Here is a 16,724-nt window from a genome sequence, read left to right as displayed (position 1 = left end):
ATATCTTACATGATATATATAAATATATGCAACTTATATGATATGTATGTGGGAAAATATGAGGAAAAACCATTTTAACTATAAAATATGTGAAAAGGAAAATTACACACATATTCCCGCGCATAGTCAAATTTCACAAAAGTTTTTTTTTTTAATTTCTCATACAAGGGTCTTCTATCTTAACATTTAATTGCAATCTCTCTTACTTTTTCTCTAGAACTCCCTTCTTTGATTAACCTTTCTTTTCCCTTTCAATTCCTTCTTCTCTGGCCACTTCTTTATGATGTAAAGCAATCTGTTACATACACTTTGGCTTCTCCAACTTGCTTTTCTAAAACTCATCCAGAAAGAGAGTTGAAAGATATGAAGGGTATAACATGTGTCAGAATATAATACGTATATATGTCCCTATCACAGATGAGTAGACAAAGTGGAAGATATGTATGAGAGAAGCATGAACGAAAGCGAAGAAGGTAAAAATTAGAATTATACATCTAGAGGACAGAAGGCAGCAAAATAAGGAAAACTGTGCAGAAATATATAGTAAAAAATAAATATATGTAAATAAGGAGGGGATAAATTATGGAAACACTGGAACACGTTATGGACTTCTGACTAAGATGAAAATAGTTTTTACAAGAACAGAATGCAAAATGATTTAATGAGTGAGAAAGAAAAGTCAGAAAGATAATGAAATATTTAAATAGGTGATAAAGGACTGTACAAAGGTAATAGAAGCCAATAGAAAGAAAAAAAAGGTCCTAAAAATACAGATGCAAAACATTTTCAACAAAATTCTGGCAAACTGAACTCATTGGTATATTTTTTTTATTTTTTTAAAAGATTTTATTTATTTATTCACGATAGACATAGAGAGAGAGAGAGGGGAGCAGAGACACAGGCAGAGGGAGAAGCAGGCTCCATGACAGGAGCCTAACACAGGGACTCGATCTTGGGACTCCAGAATCGCGCCGTGGGCCAAAGGCAGGCGCCAAACCACTGAGCCACCCAGGGATCCCTTCATTGGCATATTAAAAAGATCGTACATTATGACTACGTGGGATATATCCCTGGGATGCAAGAATGATACAACATATCAAAATCAATTAATGTGATACACATTAACAAAATGAAGGATAAAAATTACATGATCATATCAACAGATGTAGAAAAAAATATTTGATCAAATCCAACAACTTCTCATGATAAAAACCCTCAATAACTTAGGTATAAAAAATGTACTGCAATATAATAAAGGCCATATATGAAAAGTCCACAAATAACATCATACTCAAGAGTGAAAACCTGAAAGCTTTTCTTTCAAGATCAACAAATTTGTCCATTCTTGCTACTTCTAATTCAACACAGTACTGAAAGCTTTAGCTAGAGCAATTAGGCAAGAAAAAGAAATAAAAGGCATTCAAACTGGAAGGAAGATGTAATACACTCTGTAGATGACATGATCTTATACATGAAAAACCCTAAGGGACACACACACACACACACACACACACAGTTAGAACTAATTAAGGAATTCAGCAAAGTTGCAGAATATAAAATCAATAAACAAAAAATACATTTCTATATACTAGCAACAAACTATCATTAAAATTTTTTTTAAAAGTCCATTTACAGAAGTATCAAACTTAATTGAGAAGGCAACTGACTTGTGCACTGAACCTACAAAACACTATTGAAAGAAAATTTAAAAGATACAAATAAATGGAAAATTACCATGTGTTTAAAGATTGGAAAAATTAATATTGTTAAAATGTCTGTACTACACCAAGAGATCCACAGATTCAATAAAATCCCTATCAAAATCCCAAAGGCATTTTTTACAAAAATAGAAAAAACAAACCTAAAATTCATGTGAAACCATGAATAACCTTTCTTTTTTTTTTAATTATTTATTTATTTATGATAGTCACAGAGAGAGAGAGAGAGAGGCAGAGACACAGGCAGAGGGAGAAGCAGGCTCCATGCAGGGAGCCCAACGTGGGATTCGATCCCGGGTCTCCAGGATCGCGCCCTGGGCCAAAGGCAGGCGCCAAACCGCTGCGCCACCCAGGGATCCCCCATGAATAACCTTTCTTGAATAATCAAAGCAATCTTAGGAAAGAACAAAGATTAAGTATCAGACTTCCTAATTTTAAAATATATTACAAAGCTACAGTAATTAAAACAGTGTAGTACTGGCATAAAATATACATATAAACTAATGGAAGAGGATAAAGACTCCAGAAATTTAAAAATGTATGTACAATCAGTAATCTTTGACAAGGGTGCCACAAATACAAAACAGGTAAAGGACAGACTCTTCAACAAATGATGCTGGGAAAACTGGATATCCACATGCAAAAAAATGAAATTGAACCCCTGTCTTATGCCATATATAAATGACAGCTCAAAATGAATTAAAGAGTTAAATGTAAGCCCTGAAGCTATAAAACTCCTAGAAAAAAAATCAGGAGAAACTGGCTTCTTGACGTTCATCTTGGCAGTGATTTCTTAGATTTGACACAAAAGGATAGGCAATAAAACAAAAAACAGACAAGTGTGACTACATCAAACTGAAAAGATTTGCAGAGCAAAAGAAACAACAGAGTGAAAAGGCATCGTATAGAATGGAAGAGGATATTTGCAAATGTCTGATAAGAGGTTAATATTAAAAATATTTAAGGATCTCTTACTCAATAGCAAAATAATGATGATGATGATCTGATTTTAAAATAGTCAAATAACTGCATATTCCCTAAAAAGACATTACAATTGGTCACTGGATATATGAAACATCACTCATCATCACTAGTAACATCACTCGTCAACATCACCTAATCAACAGAAAATTAGATGATATGTCACATTTGTTAAGAGGACTATGGTCAAAAACAGAAAAAACAAAAAACAAGAGATAGCAAAGTTGCCTCCAATGTGGAGAAAAAAGAGCCCTCATACACTGTTGGTGGAAATATAGAACAATGCAGCCACTCTGGAAAACAGTATGGAGATTTCCTAAAATAATAAAAATAAAACTATAATGATCCAGCAATCCCATTTATGGGTATGTATCCTAAAAAACTGAAATCAGGATCTTGAAGAGATATCTGTAACATTTTCATTTCAAAATTATTCACAATATGGAAATACCCAAATGTCCATTGACACATGAATGAAGATAATGTGGTACATACATACAATGGAATATTACCTAGACTTAAAAATGAAGGAATTCTATAAAATAAGCAAACAGAAAGCAGGAATTGACTCATAAATACAGAGAACAAACTGATGGTTGCTGGATGGGCCAAATGAGTAAAGGGGAATAAGAGATCCAGACTTCTAGTTATACAGTGTATAGGTCAGGAGGATAAAATAAATATATAGCATAAGGAATATAGTTAATAATCATAACAGTGTTGTGTGGTGACATGATAGCTACACGTCATGAGCATAACAATATATAGACTTGTTGAATCACTATGTTGTACACCTGAAAATAATGTAACATTGTGTCGATTATACTTCAATAAAATTTTTTTAAAAAGGAATTCCTACTATCTGCAACACCATGTCCTAGAGGATATTATACCAAGAGAAATAACTAGTGCAAAAGGACAAATACTGCATAATTCCACTTACATGACATACACAAAAGTTAATGTCATAGAAGCAGATAACAGAATGATGGTTGCCGGGGTCTATGGCAAAGGGGAAATGAGAAATTGGTTTTCAATGGCTATAAAGTTTCTGTCCTGAAGGATGAATAAGTTCTAGAAAGCCACCATACAATAGTATAGCAACAGTTAACAACATGGAAAATAGATTTCATGTTAAATATTTTTACCACGCAACGACAACAACACACAAGGAAAATTTTAAATGTGGTGGATATATTCAGTACCTTGAGTACAGTGATGGTATCATAAGTGTATGCAAAATCCCAGATTCATCAAGACATACATATTAAATGTGTGCATTTTCTATGTACTGATTATACTTCAAGAAAGCTAAAAAAGATATTCTGCAACTTAGTTCATTTATAATATATGATAAAATACAATTAATAATTACTGATAGGCTTTGTGCATTTAAAGGAATCACATACTTAAAGAATTTAGTTTACAAATAGAACAGACTAAAATAATAGAAATCTTAAAAAAAAACAAACAAAAAAAAAACGTGATATTACCAGCAGAGTGACATAGGTCGTTCCTGAGTTTGCTCCTCCTCACGCAAAAAACTAACATCTATTAAAGAACAAGACACCAAAGAGAGAATCCAGAATATGGGGGTAAGGATGAGGCACTCCTTCACCTCAAAGACCAAGACAGACTGCATCAGAGAGTAAGAGAAGCAGCTATACTTGTCAACACTTCCCTCCTGCAGGTCAGCAAACCAACACATGGAGACCTGAGTGTCCAGTTCCTTCAGTGAGAAAAGAGAAGCTTGAGGTGGACGTGAACAACTAGCTTCCCCAGTATTGTGTTGCTCTGTGGGAGCCCCTACTCTGATAATGTCCCATGGGGATTTCAAGGGAATCTGTAGGGTCAAGCCACTGGGAATCTGACTGTGACAGAGAAGCAGGGAAGAGCAACAACCACATATGGATCTTGGCAGACTGAATTCATACCTGCAGTACCCAAGTAGTAATACCAAAGCAGTTTTGCTCATTTGCAAAACCAAGCTGGAGGTACACTATAACCAGGGAACTTGGCGGGATATAGAGTGGCCTGACTCAGACCCTCAAATGAGGAGTTTGGCTGGTCTTAGAGCCAGTTTGCTCATGCCTACACATGATGCTGCATCAGCCCTATCCATTATGCAGAATGTCTTCCAGCCCCATATGACCAGAAGAGTGGTGACTACTATTAGAAGTTATGCAGACTAGCACTACTTGAGTTGAGAGTTGAGTGGGCAGAGCAGACTGCCCACAGACTAAAACCAATATTGCAAAAGGATGCCTCCCATGTTACTCACAAGCAAATTTATTCATAGCAGGGCTGAGGATAGATCCCAACCCCTTCCAACCAGAGAGTCTGTTTCAGAAATTGCAATTAGCCTGAAGCAACTCCTCCCAATCCTGATCAGGAAAGAGGGCTTAAACATAGCTCCAATGTTGAAGATGTCTTCCAGTGCCACCTGACCAGAAGACAACAAACAGAATTTTACTTGTATTAAACCTTACTTCTCCCATTGGGCCCAGACAAAAAATCTAATTCCCAGTCTGCCTCATTGCAGAGTATAACCTTCAGCCTGTCTGACCAAGGAATCTAAGCAGAGCACATGGAAAGCTGTGTAACCCATTTAAAGGCTCTGTAACTTGAACAGAGAGCAAAAACCATGGCTTCCCACATCTGGAGAGCAAAACTGGTAGCCCCACTGGACCTAGGAAATTCCAGTGCACACTCAGGCCTGATTTGGGCCCCCAAACAATGAGTTGTTTAGGGCATAGGCACTAGCCTGCTCATCTGCCAGAGCATGGCATCTAATTTATAGTTTGATATACTAATGAATATAGTACACTGTTGCTATAATCTAGAAAACCTTTTAGAGAATTCAGGCAATGGTGAAGTACATCCTACATACTCATTTGGGTAAGAAGCCAAGCCAGTAGTTCTAACCTACTGTTCTTAGACAATGGCAGAGCCTCAGACCCATCCACATCCTTGGGCTCAAATAGTCATCTTTTCATTTTTTTAAAGATTTTATTTATTTATTCATGAGAGACTGACAGAGAGGCAGAGATATAGGCAGAAAGAGAAGCAGGCTCCTTGCAGGGAGCCTGACACAGGACTTGATCCCAGACAGGGATCACGCCTTGAGCCAAAGACAGACACTCAACAATTGAACCACCCAGACACCCCTCAAATAGTCATCTCATCCCAAATAAACCAAAATAGCAGGCCTAACTGCCCAAAGATATTAGCAGTACACATACTCAGTATGCGTTTCTGCCAAAGCAAAATATGTAAAGTCTAGAAGAGCAGCCCCATGAGTCAAACGTGCAGGCACCAATGTATAGAAATAAGGATCATGAAAAACCAAGATATCACCAAAGGAAACTAATAAAGCTCCCATACCTGACCTTAAGAAATGGAGATCTCTGAACTGTGACACAAAGGATTCAGAATAATCCTTTCACAAAACTTTAGTTAACTAAAAGAAAAAGACAATTAATTCAAGAACACAATACAGGAAGAAAATGAGAAGTTTGACAAAAATTAAGAAACAAACAAATACTAAAGTCGAAAAATATACTAACTGAACTGAAGAATTCAATAGAGAAGTTCAAAAATAGATGAGATCATGACAAAGAAAGAATAAGTAATGTGGAGGACAGGACATGGAAAATTACCAAGTTAGACGAGTAAAAAGAAAAAAAATGATAAAGAATAAAGAAAACCTATAGGACTTATGGGATACAATGAAAAAAAAATTACATTATGGGAATTTCAGAAGAAGAAAATAAAGACAAAGGGACAGAAAGCACATTTAAAGAAATAATGTTGGAAAACATCCAGAACCTAGGACAGAAATGCACACCCAGATCCAGGAGATCAGAGGATCTGAAATGGATTGAATTCAAATAGGGCTACAATGAGACACATTGTAATTAAATTGTAAAATGTCGAAGACCAAAAAAAGATTTTTAAGAGCAGCAAGAAAAAAAGAGAAGTTACATACAATGGAACTGTAGGAAACTATTAGTGAATTTCTCAATAGAAACTTTTCAGGCCAGAATAGAATGAAATGACATATTCAAAATATTGAAAGAAAATAACTGTTAACCAAGAATTATAGACTCAGCAAAGCTGTCCTTCAGAAATAAAAGAGGAATAAAGACCCTTCCAAGCAAACAGGAGCTGAGAGAGTTCATTAAACTTGCCTCACCAGACTTGACTCAAAAGAAATGTTAATGGAAGCTCTTTGAGTGGAAGCTAAAGAACAATAATCAATATTATAATAACAAAAAGGTAATATAAATCTCAAGTAATGGTAAATATATAGTCATGAACTCTACAAAATGATAAGTGTTGAATAACTCATATAGAACTCTAATTTTAAAGTTAAAAAAGCAGCAAAAATGACCATTAATATAATAATCTGTTGTTAGTTACAAAACATACATATACACACAAAGTAATTGTAATAGCAATAATTTAAAACATGAGAGGGAAAAGAAGTAAAAAGTGTAGTATATAAATTCTGTTGAAGTTAAGTAGTTATAAGTTTAAAATAAAATGTTATTTTATTTAGGCTTTATGGTCCCAAGGTACAATACTGTAGTAATTACACAAAAGATCATAACAAAGCAGTAAAAAATACTGATATCAAAAGACATGAAAACACAGAAACAGACAGCAAGAGAAGAAATAAGGAACAAATATATCTACAAAACAACCAGAATACAATTTTTTAAATGACAATAGTAATTCATTGCCAGTCAGTATTTTCTAAATTTTTAATTAAAGTTTACATACAGTATTATATTAGTTTCAGGTGTACAACATAGTAATTTCATAATTACATACTCTACAATATGCTCACCACAAGCATATAAATCATCTGAAAGCCATACAAAGTTATTAAAAATATAAATGACTACATTTGCTATGCTGTAAATTTCATCTCCATGACTTATTTTTTTTTAAAGATTTTATTTATTGATTCATAGAGACAGAGAGAGAGAGAGAGGCAGAGACACAGGCAGAGGGAGAAGCAGGCATCAATCATACAGAGAGCCTGAGGTGGGACTCGATCCAGGGTCTCCAGGATCACGCCCTGGGCTGCAGGCGGCGCTAAACTGCTGCGCCACCGGGGCTGCCTGACTTATTTATTTTATAGTTGGCATTTTCACTAAATCTAGACTTGTCCTCTGGATCAAAGCTGGCCAGTGAAATCTCAAGGTATTCTTCTTACTGGAATATTAACCCAATTTTCTGGCTATTACTTAAACCATGTATCTCCTTATCTGTTATTTCATATTAAGTAGATGATGGCAGAAGAAAAAAGTACTACTTCTAAAACTGAGTCTAGAAACCAATTTCTTCAACAGTAAGATTTCAAATAGAAAAGATGACATATTATGTGATTCATTCTTTAATGATTCAGTTAATTCATTAAACAGATGTTAAATGCCTTTTAGGTATCAAGCATTAATAGTTGGTGAGAATATAAAACAAGACTCCACAAATTTCACAGAATCAGAATGATACAAACCAAGTTTTCAAAACAAAATATTACCACATAAAAGTCAATAATAATATGATAAACACAATAGTCCCATATATTTGGAAATTCAGAAAAACTCTTCTAAAAAATCTCATGAGTCAACAAAAACAAAAAGTAAATAATAAAAAGACAGAATATCAAATTTTGTAAGCTGAAATTTATAATTATAAGTCTATGTATTAGAAAAGAGAATGGATGAATATTAAGGACCTTAATGTGCAATTTAAGACATAAAGAACAGAGTAAAAAAAAAAAAAAAAGTAAAAAAAAAAAAAAGAACAGAGTAAGTTGAAAGTAAAAAAGATGGTAAACTATAAAAGCAAAATTTAATAAATTTAAAAATATAATAGAGAAAGGTCAGTAAAGTCAAGAAGTTTGATCTTCCAAAGACTAATAGACAAATTCTGAGATACCCCCTCCACACACACACACACACACACACACAAACCTTTGAAAAGACACAAGTAAATAATATTAATAATAAAAAAGAAATAGAACTACCAATCCAGCCAGGTTTCAAAAGATAAAGGATTAGTATGAGCAATTTTTGCATAATAAATTTAAACACTGATCAAGTGAGCACATTCTAATAACAATATAACCTTTTAAAATAGACTCAACATGAGAGTCTGAATAGTACTTACACTATTAAAAATTAAATCAGTAGTTAAAAATCTTCCCAAAACATTAGGCCCAACTTTCATGGAATAAGAACTTGTAATCTTATACAAATCTACAATAACAAGAATAATAAGGAAAGAAATAAAACAGTCCCAAATTCACTCAACTATACCAGTAAAACCTTGATATAAAAACAAAAACCAGGTTAACAAAGAACACAAAGATGAATCACTGGCCAATATCACTCCTAAAGAGATGGAACCATTCAAAACAGTAAAAGCAAGCCAGCAACTATAGAATCATAGAAAAGATAATCTGTTGACTTAGAGTTCTAGAAAGAGAAGAGACATATATAGTAAGTGAAAACAACCCAACAAAAGAAGAAAATTTCCAAAAGCTGAAAGCAACAACCCTTTTGATAGAAATGGTTTATTAAATACCAAGCAGAATGATTGAAAAAGAGCCATATCTAGACATATTATTACATGTAATCCTATAAAATTTCATATAAAAAAAGATCTCTCAAGGGCACCTGGATGGCTCAGTCCATTAAGCATCTCTTGATCTCAGGTAATCAGTTTAAGCTCCATGTTGGGCTCCAACTGGGCGTGGAGCCTACTTAAAAATCAATCAATAAATAAAGAGCTCTCAGAGTTAGAAAAATAAATGTTTAAAAGAATGAAAATAAGAAATCCAGAGACACTAGATCACCATGGAGAACTGCTTTAAAATTCTGAGGGCAATTGATTTTGAATCTGGAATTCTACAACCAACCATAGTATCACTAAGAATAGGGAAAATAAAATATTTTTCAATGATACAGGAACTCAGATACTTTACCTTCTACATACATTAATTCATTAAGTAAGTACTACCTTGCGGATATAATTCACCAAAACTAAAAATGAATTTAAGAATAACTGTCTCAGGAATGCAATGAAAATAAAGCACACAGCAATAGCTGTGTAAACCTAGAGAGCAAATGCTCTCTGGACAAAATGAGAGTACTCCAGGGAGGAAAAATTCAAAGATGAAAATATGCAGCAGAGTAACACATGAGAAAATGGAGAAATTTAATGACAGAGTAACAGCATATGCTATGAGGGGGAAAAAAGGCAATTAGAAATCTCTGAAAAAACAAAATGCTATAAAAAAGTCATAATCCAAATATAAAGAAAATACAAATGAGTCATTCTGAACTCATGGAATGTAGGTAGAGAGAATGCATTTGATCTTGATATTCTTCTTTGAGGAGCAGAGGGCTAGGGGAGATAGTATTGCAATTCCTTCCTTATTAGCTTTGTCAAATCATCTGGTTCTACAGTGAAGAATATGTACAAATTATAAGAATTTATATACAATTTATTAGATTTCAATTTTTAGAATCAGTGCTTGCACAAAGCATGGAAGACTAAACCATCAGTCCCATGAAGACAGATACTATACAGTTAAATGTTCATCATTATGTCCATAGCACCTAATAAGATATCTGGCATTTCAAAAGCAATCAGCTAAAATTCATGGAATGAATGATTTAATAAGATTATAAAAAGTAATGTAAATCTTAGAAATGTTCACAATATGAAGTAATGGTATAGCTGACAGAATATGGGAAGCAAAAAAGGGAAAATTTTAAAAATTGGTATATTGATTTCCTCAACATCTAGAAAGCAAAGAGAGAATGTCTAAATTTTATGTTAAAAGAAATGGATGCATATTACGTGAAGTAAAAAGACTAATCCCATCAAAGAACTAAATCAATATAACTACCAAAAGGCAGGGGAGGGAAAAATGTGATGGTGTAAGTCAATTCCTCACCTTTTATAGCAGGAAGTCCATAAATATTCTTTACATGTGAAGACTTTAAGAATAGGATTGTAATTTTTAGCATTGAAGTATGAGAATAACAAAAATAAGAAATAGTTAAAAGTGACTCCAGGGAATTGGTATAGGACTAAATGTGGAAAGAGTAATATCTTCCTTTTATATTTTTTCTATATATATTATTTTACTACTTTGAGAAGAAAAAAAATTAGATTTCTTAGTTGCATAAATTTTATAAATCTGTCACTAGGTGGCAGTCTCAGCAGAAATCTAGACATGCAAGTAACACCATCACATCTCACACTTGAACATTTGAATTCTGATGGGGTAGATCTGGTATGGGACCTGAAATGCTGTATTACTTAAAGATCTTCAGTGATGTCAAAGCCACTGGACCAAGGACTACGTCTTGCATAGACAAGAGAAATCAACTTTGTTTTTTATAAACTCATTCATGATTACTCTTTGAAATTTTACAATTTGAGATTCAACATGAAATTAAGACAAACTCACTCCTTTTCTTTTTAAAGTATATCTCTACTGAGAATACATGAAAATATAAAGTATACAGTAGGTAAAAACAAAATCACTTTTTAAAAATTTAAGTTGCATCTATATCTAAGTAAAAAGCAACCCTTATACATGAATTCATCTAAATTTGTGACAAATCAGTAAACCCCAATAGTCGCACACTATATTAAATTTAGACAAATATTATTTTTTAAAACTCCACAGAACTGTTGAACCATAAACATTTTTAAAAAACAATTATTTATACATGTTATTACAATCAGAAGAATTATTCAAGTGTTAAGTAATCCTCTAAGCTTAATTTGACAATATCACAAATGTTCGGTAAAACTCTAAGGCAAATTTGTTTATATTGATTTGGCAGTTAAAGAAACATGATAAAAAACGTATTTAAGTTCAGTAGTTCTTAAGGATTTCTTAGCAGGCTCCTAAAATTGACACCAATCTTTCCGTTAATCTCATTAATATATGTTAACCTCTCCCAATGACATAAAAACTGTCAGTTTGGACTTTAGTTATAAACTAATTATAAATAAAATATGTGTTGTCTTGATTACTCAGATGAATAAAGGAATAAAGAATAAGAACTGTGTAAGAAATTGAGAGCCTCTAATTCCCAGGGCAATGTTTGTAAGCTGTAGAACTGTGCAGTCCAATAGAAATTTACGCTAGCCAAACTGTAATTTTAAGCTTTCTAGTAACCACATTGAAAAAAAAAAAGTAAGAAGAAATGGGTAAAATAAATTTTAGTATATTTTACTGGATTCCATATAACAAAATATTATCATATTAACAAGTGATCAATTAAATAATTATTACTAAGATATTTTATATCCATTATAAGTCTTCAAAATCTGATGTGTATTTTACACTTACATCCCAGGCTGACTAGCCACCTTCCAAGTGTTCAATAGCAACAATTACCATACTGAATGGTGTAGATCTAGATCAATGTTCTCTGATTTTTTTGATAGAGCATCCCATCTGTAAAAATTTTTAGCACACACTCCCAGTTTTCTTATGTGTGTTTATATATAGATTAGAGCTGACCCTTCAACAACTCAGGGGTTAGGGGTCCTAACATGCCCTCCCCCACAGTCAAAATTCCATGTATAACTTCTGATTCCCCAAACACTTAACTATTGATAGTCTACTGTTGACCAGAAGCTTTACTGATAACATAAACAGTCAACTAACACATACTTTGTATATGTATTATATACTGCATTCTTACAATAAAGAAACCTAAATAAAATGTTATTAAGAAAATAAGGGAGAGAAAATACATTTATAATATTATACTGTATTTATCAATACTGTGAGTTTATATCTGTTTGCAAGATGAATTATCTGTCAGTACCTACAGCAATATTGTATGATACAAAACACTGTAGATATTGTCTGTGTATTACATTAATACCAAAAATGAAAAGATAATGTGAAAAAGAAACTCGTATTTATTTATAGGTATAATAATTCATGCATAGAAAACAAAAAAGCAGCAATATGATTGCTTTATGGTAGCCTAGTGTAATTGATATGAATGGTTATAAAACTTTTATGACATACAGTATTAGTCATATTCCTAATACAATACTGGAAACATTGTTACTTTAAAAAAAAACCACTTACCTATGATTGATAGACTGATACAGTTTTCTCCAATTAACATGAGAGGGCGTACTGTATAGTAATATAATTCTTGGAAAGTAAAGTTATAAAAAAGAGAATTAAACATTACAATTTTATACTGTATTAAAAATCACTAATTTCATGCCCATCTAAGGATAGGATATCCACTTCCATACAAGATTTACATACAATGTTCTACATGATGAATACTTAAGACAATGATGATGACACAAAAGTATCTCATACAATTCTTGTTGTACAGTTATCAGATTTTCAAATGAAGATACTTGCATATACAACAGGTAAGTTTATTAACTGTACAACATGATGATTATTTACTATTCATTAAGTGGAATTGGTTCATTATAAAGGTCTTCACCCTTGTGTTCATGTTGAGCAGGATGAGGAAAGGGAGGAAGATGAGGGGTTGGCCATGTTTCACAAATGGCAGAGGTGGAAGAAACAGAGGGGGTGGAAGAGGCAGACACACTTAGTGTAACTAACACTGTAATTTCTGTCTGACTCTTGCTTTTACCTCTCTAAAAATGTTACTATATAATACCAATCCTTCTGATCTTCCTTCACCATTTGCTTTAGTTTTAGTGCTCATACCAAGGTACATGTCAAAAGGAGTCAAAAGTAGTCTTGAATAACTGGAACCCTTCTGCCAGACTGTCTCATGTCAATTTGTTTTCTCGCATTTCCACATCTTGTTCCTCACTATCTGGCACTAGTTTGGAAGCACTCATCTCCACCAAGTCATCTGTTAATTCCTCTGGTGTGGTGTTTACCACCTCTTGGGTTTCTCTAAGATCTACATCTTAAAACTCTTCACCTCCAGCCTTCCCTCCCACTCCCATATCCATAGTCTCTTTCATGATTTCTTTGATTACTTCAAGTGTAGATCCTGTGAAGTTATGCACAACATCTGGACAATTTTCTTCAGGAGGAATTTATGGTTTCAGGCTCAATAGCTTTCATGGCTTTCTCTAGCCCAATGATGGCATCTTCAATGGTATACTTCCAGACTTTCAAGATGTTTCATCAGGGTTCTCTTCCAGAGTGCTGACAATCCTTTACATAGAGTACTGTGTGTAATGAGCTTTGAAGGTCATTATAACCTCCTGATCTTGAAGCTAAACTAGAGACATCCTGTTCAGGGCAAATAAACCACTTCAACACCTTCAGTAGATGAATTCATGAGGTTCTGGGTGGCTGGGGCATTGCCCAATACTGTAAGTACTTTAAAAGGCAGTCCCTTACTGGCAAGGTACTTCCTGACTTTAGGGACAAAGCACTGATGGAACCAATCCAGAATAAGAGTTCTTGTTATCCAGACCTTCTTGGTGTGCAACCAAAAGACTGGCAGCTGGTGTTTATCTTTTCCCTCACAGCTTAGGGGTTGGCAGCTTTATAGATAAGGGCAGTCCTGATCATAAACTGAATTGCATTTGCACAGAACAGTAGAATTAGTCTGTCTCTTCCTGACTTAAATCCTGGTGCTCACTTCTCATCCTTACTAATAAATGTCCTTTGTGACATCTTTTTCTAGAATAGCACACTTTTGTCTTCATTAAAAGCCTGTTCAGGCAGATATCCTTTCTCCTCAAATGATTTTCTTAATGGTGTCTGGGAACTTGTCTGATGCCTCTTAGTCGGAAAAAGCCGCTTCTCCAGTTATCTTGACATTTTTAAAGCCCAACGCCTTTCTAAAATTATCAAACCATCCTTTGCTGACATTAAATTCTCTAGCTTTAGATCCATCACCTTCCTTTTACTTTAAGTTGTCATTAATGACTTCGCTTTTTCTCAAATCATATTGGAGCCTATAAATATGTCTTTATTATAGCAATCCTGCACCCACATAAAAGCTGCATTTTCAATATGAAATAAAAAGGTATATTACAAAAAGCACAAGATTTTCATGCCTGCTGGCACAGATACATTGGCAGCTTCACTAATCTTTCCCTTTTTAAAATAATGGTCCTTATGCTGGATTATCTTGAAATGGCAGGCAACCACAGCTACAGACCTCAATCTACAGTACATTTCAAGCAATTCAACCTTGTCTTTTTATTTTTTAAGATTTTTATTTATTTATTCATAAGAGACACAGAGACAGAGAGGCAGAGACATGGGCAGAGGGAGAAGCAGGCTCCATGCAGGTAGCCCGATGGGGGGACTCGACCCTGGGACTCCAAGATCATGCCCTGAGCCAAAGGCAGACGCTCAACCGCTGAGCCACCCAGGCATCCCTCAATTTTGTCTTGTAATGTCATGACTTTTCTGTTTCTTGGGAACACCTGTAGAATCACTAGTGGCATTTTGTATGAATCCTACGGGTTATTCAAAGTTTTTGATATTGCACTAAACACAATTAAAAATATGTTTGGACCAAAAGACCACTTTTTAGTGTGATAAGCAATTTATTGGAGCTGAACCGCTCTCCAGATGATTAGCAAGACATTGTGTTTTACCAATACAATACCTGAGGTCACTATATTAGCAGTGAGATGATGATGAAATTATTACAATAGTACAACATGTACTACAGTTATTTGCAGTTATGATTTAATACTGCAACTTTATATTTGTCTATATTTCTCTCAATTGCAAAAGCTGTCCTGTATAGTCTATAAGTGTTTGTAAATGTAAGTTTTGTAAGTTTTAACTTTTTATAATGGATTTGTGTGTATTTTATGGTAGTATATGATAAACTAGTGTTTATGAATATATTTTATGCACTCATGAAACACCTGTTTCTTAAAATTTTTCAATATTTCTAGGGCACACAGTTTGTCTGTAACTTTTTCCAAACTGTCAATTATCTCCAAAAAAATTTCCAATATATTCATTGAAAAAAAGTTGTGAACATGCACAGTTCAAACTCCTATTGTTCAAGGGTCAATTATATATGCACATACTATTATCACTAGATAATATTCCAAGATATGAAATATACTTAAGGTAGGATATTCTACATTAAGTGGGCATATGAATCACATGAAAACCTCTTAAAATCTAGATTTTAAGATACTGATTCAATAGGATTTAGATAAAGACCAGAAATAAGCATTTTAAGCAAGCTTTCTAGGTGATTCTGATGTAGGTGGTACAAGATCATACTTGCAAAAACACTGCTATAGACCCCTAGTTCTCAAATTGTGATTCATAAACACCCACAAACTTGCAAAAGAAGGAAGGTGCCCTAATCTTTGCTCTAGCCAAAGTTCATTTCTAGCATGAGGGGGAAAAAAAAGAGAAAAAGGAAACAAGGATAGGTATTATAAGACAAATCTACTATAGAATAATGCTTCTTTTAGTAGCCTTCAGAAGTACATGACCAAAATGTGAGTGCCACAAAGTTTTCACTACCATTTTTGCTATTGTTTAAATTTACAACTTCTAGAAAGAAATATTAATACAAATCTGCCATTGATATCAAAGTAACACATAATTAATTCTGATCCAAATCCAACTAAGTTAGAAAATCAGCCAAATGATATCCCAGAAGCATAAACACTTATTTTTAGGACAATTGTTCCAGCTTTCCTGGCTTGCTGGAATCTAAGCCAAAGCTACCTTGCACAATTAGGAGTAATAGTAAGATGGAGAACATAAGTCAAAAGGATCAAAATGATGAAGCCTTAGAACATGTTCAGTCCATCTCAAATTCATTTAGTTGTGGTATTCATCATCAGATTTCTACATAGATAAAATACAAAAAGATAAAATTTAGAATTTTAGAGACATGCTAAGCTTTATTTTGTTCTAGCTATCAAAAAAAGTATACAATGACATTATTATAAATCAGTGTGTTATCTGTTAAAAAAAAAAAAAAAGCACTGAAACCATCTTCTCCACTCCTCCCAAATTAATAC

At 33.7% G+C, this 16,724-nt stretch overlaps 1 protein-coding gene across 12 annotated transcripts in view; it reads right to left on the bottom strand.

The window, feature by feature from the left end:
* The window catches only part of GPHN (gephyrin), a 625,991-nt gene that overhangs the window by 393,910 nt on the left and 215,357 nt on the right, over positions 1–16,724 (bottom strand). The gene's annotated exons all lie outside the window — the stretch shown is intronic.

Source organism: Canis lupus, chromosome 8 (assembly GCF_011100685.1).
Source record: "Canis lupus familiaris isolate Mischka breed German Shepherd chromosome 8, alternate assembly UU_Cfam_GSD_1.0, whole genome shotgun sequence".
Taxonomy (NCBI): domain Eukaryota; kingdom Metazoa; phylum Chordata; class Mammalia; order Carnivora; family Canidae; genus Canis; species Canis lupus.
The sequence above is the reverse complement of the archived record's forward strand: the minus strand, read 5'-3'. Positions and strand labels throughout refer to the sequence as shown.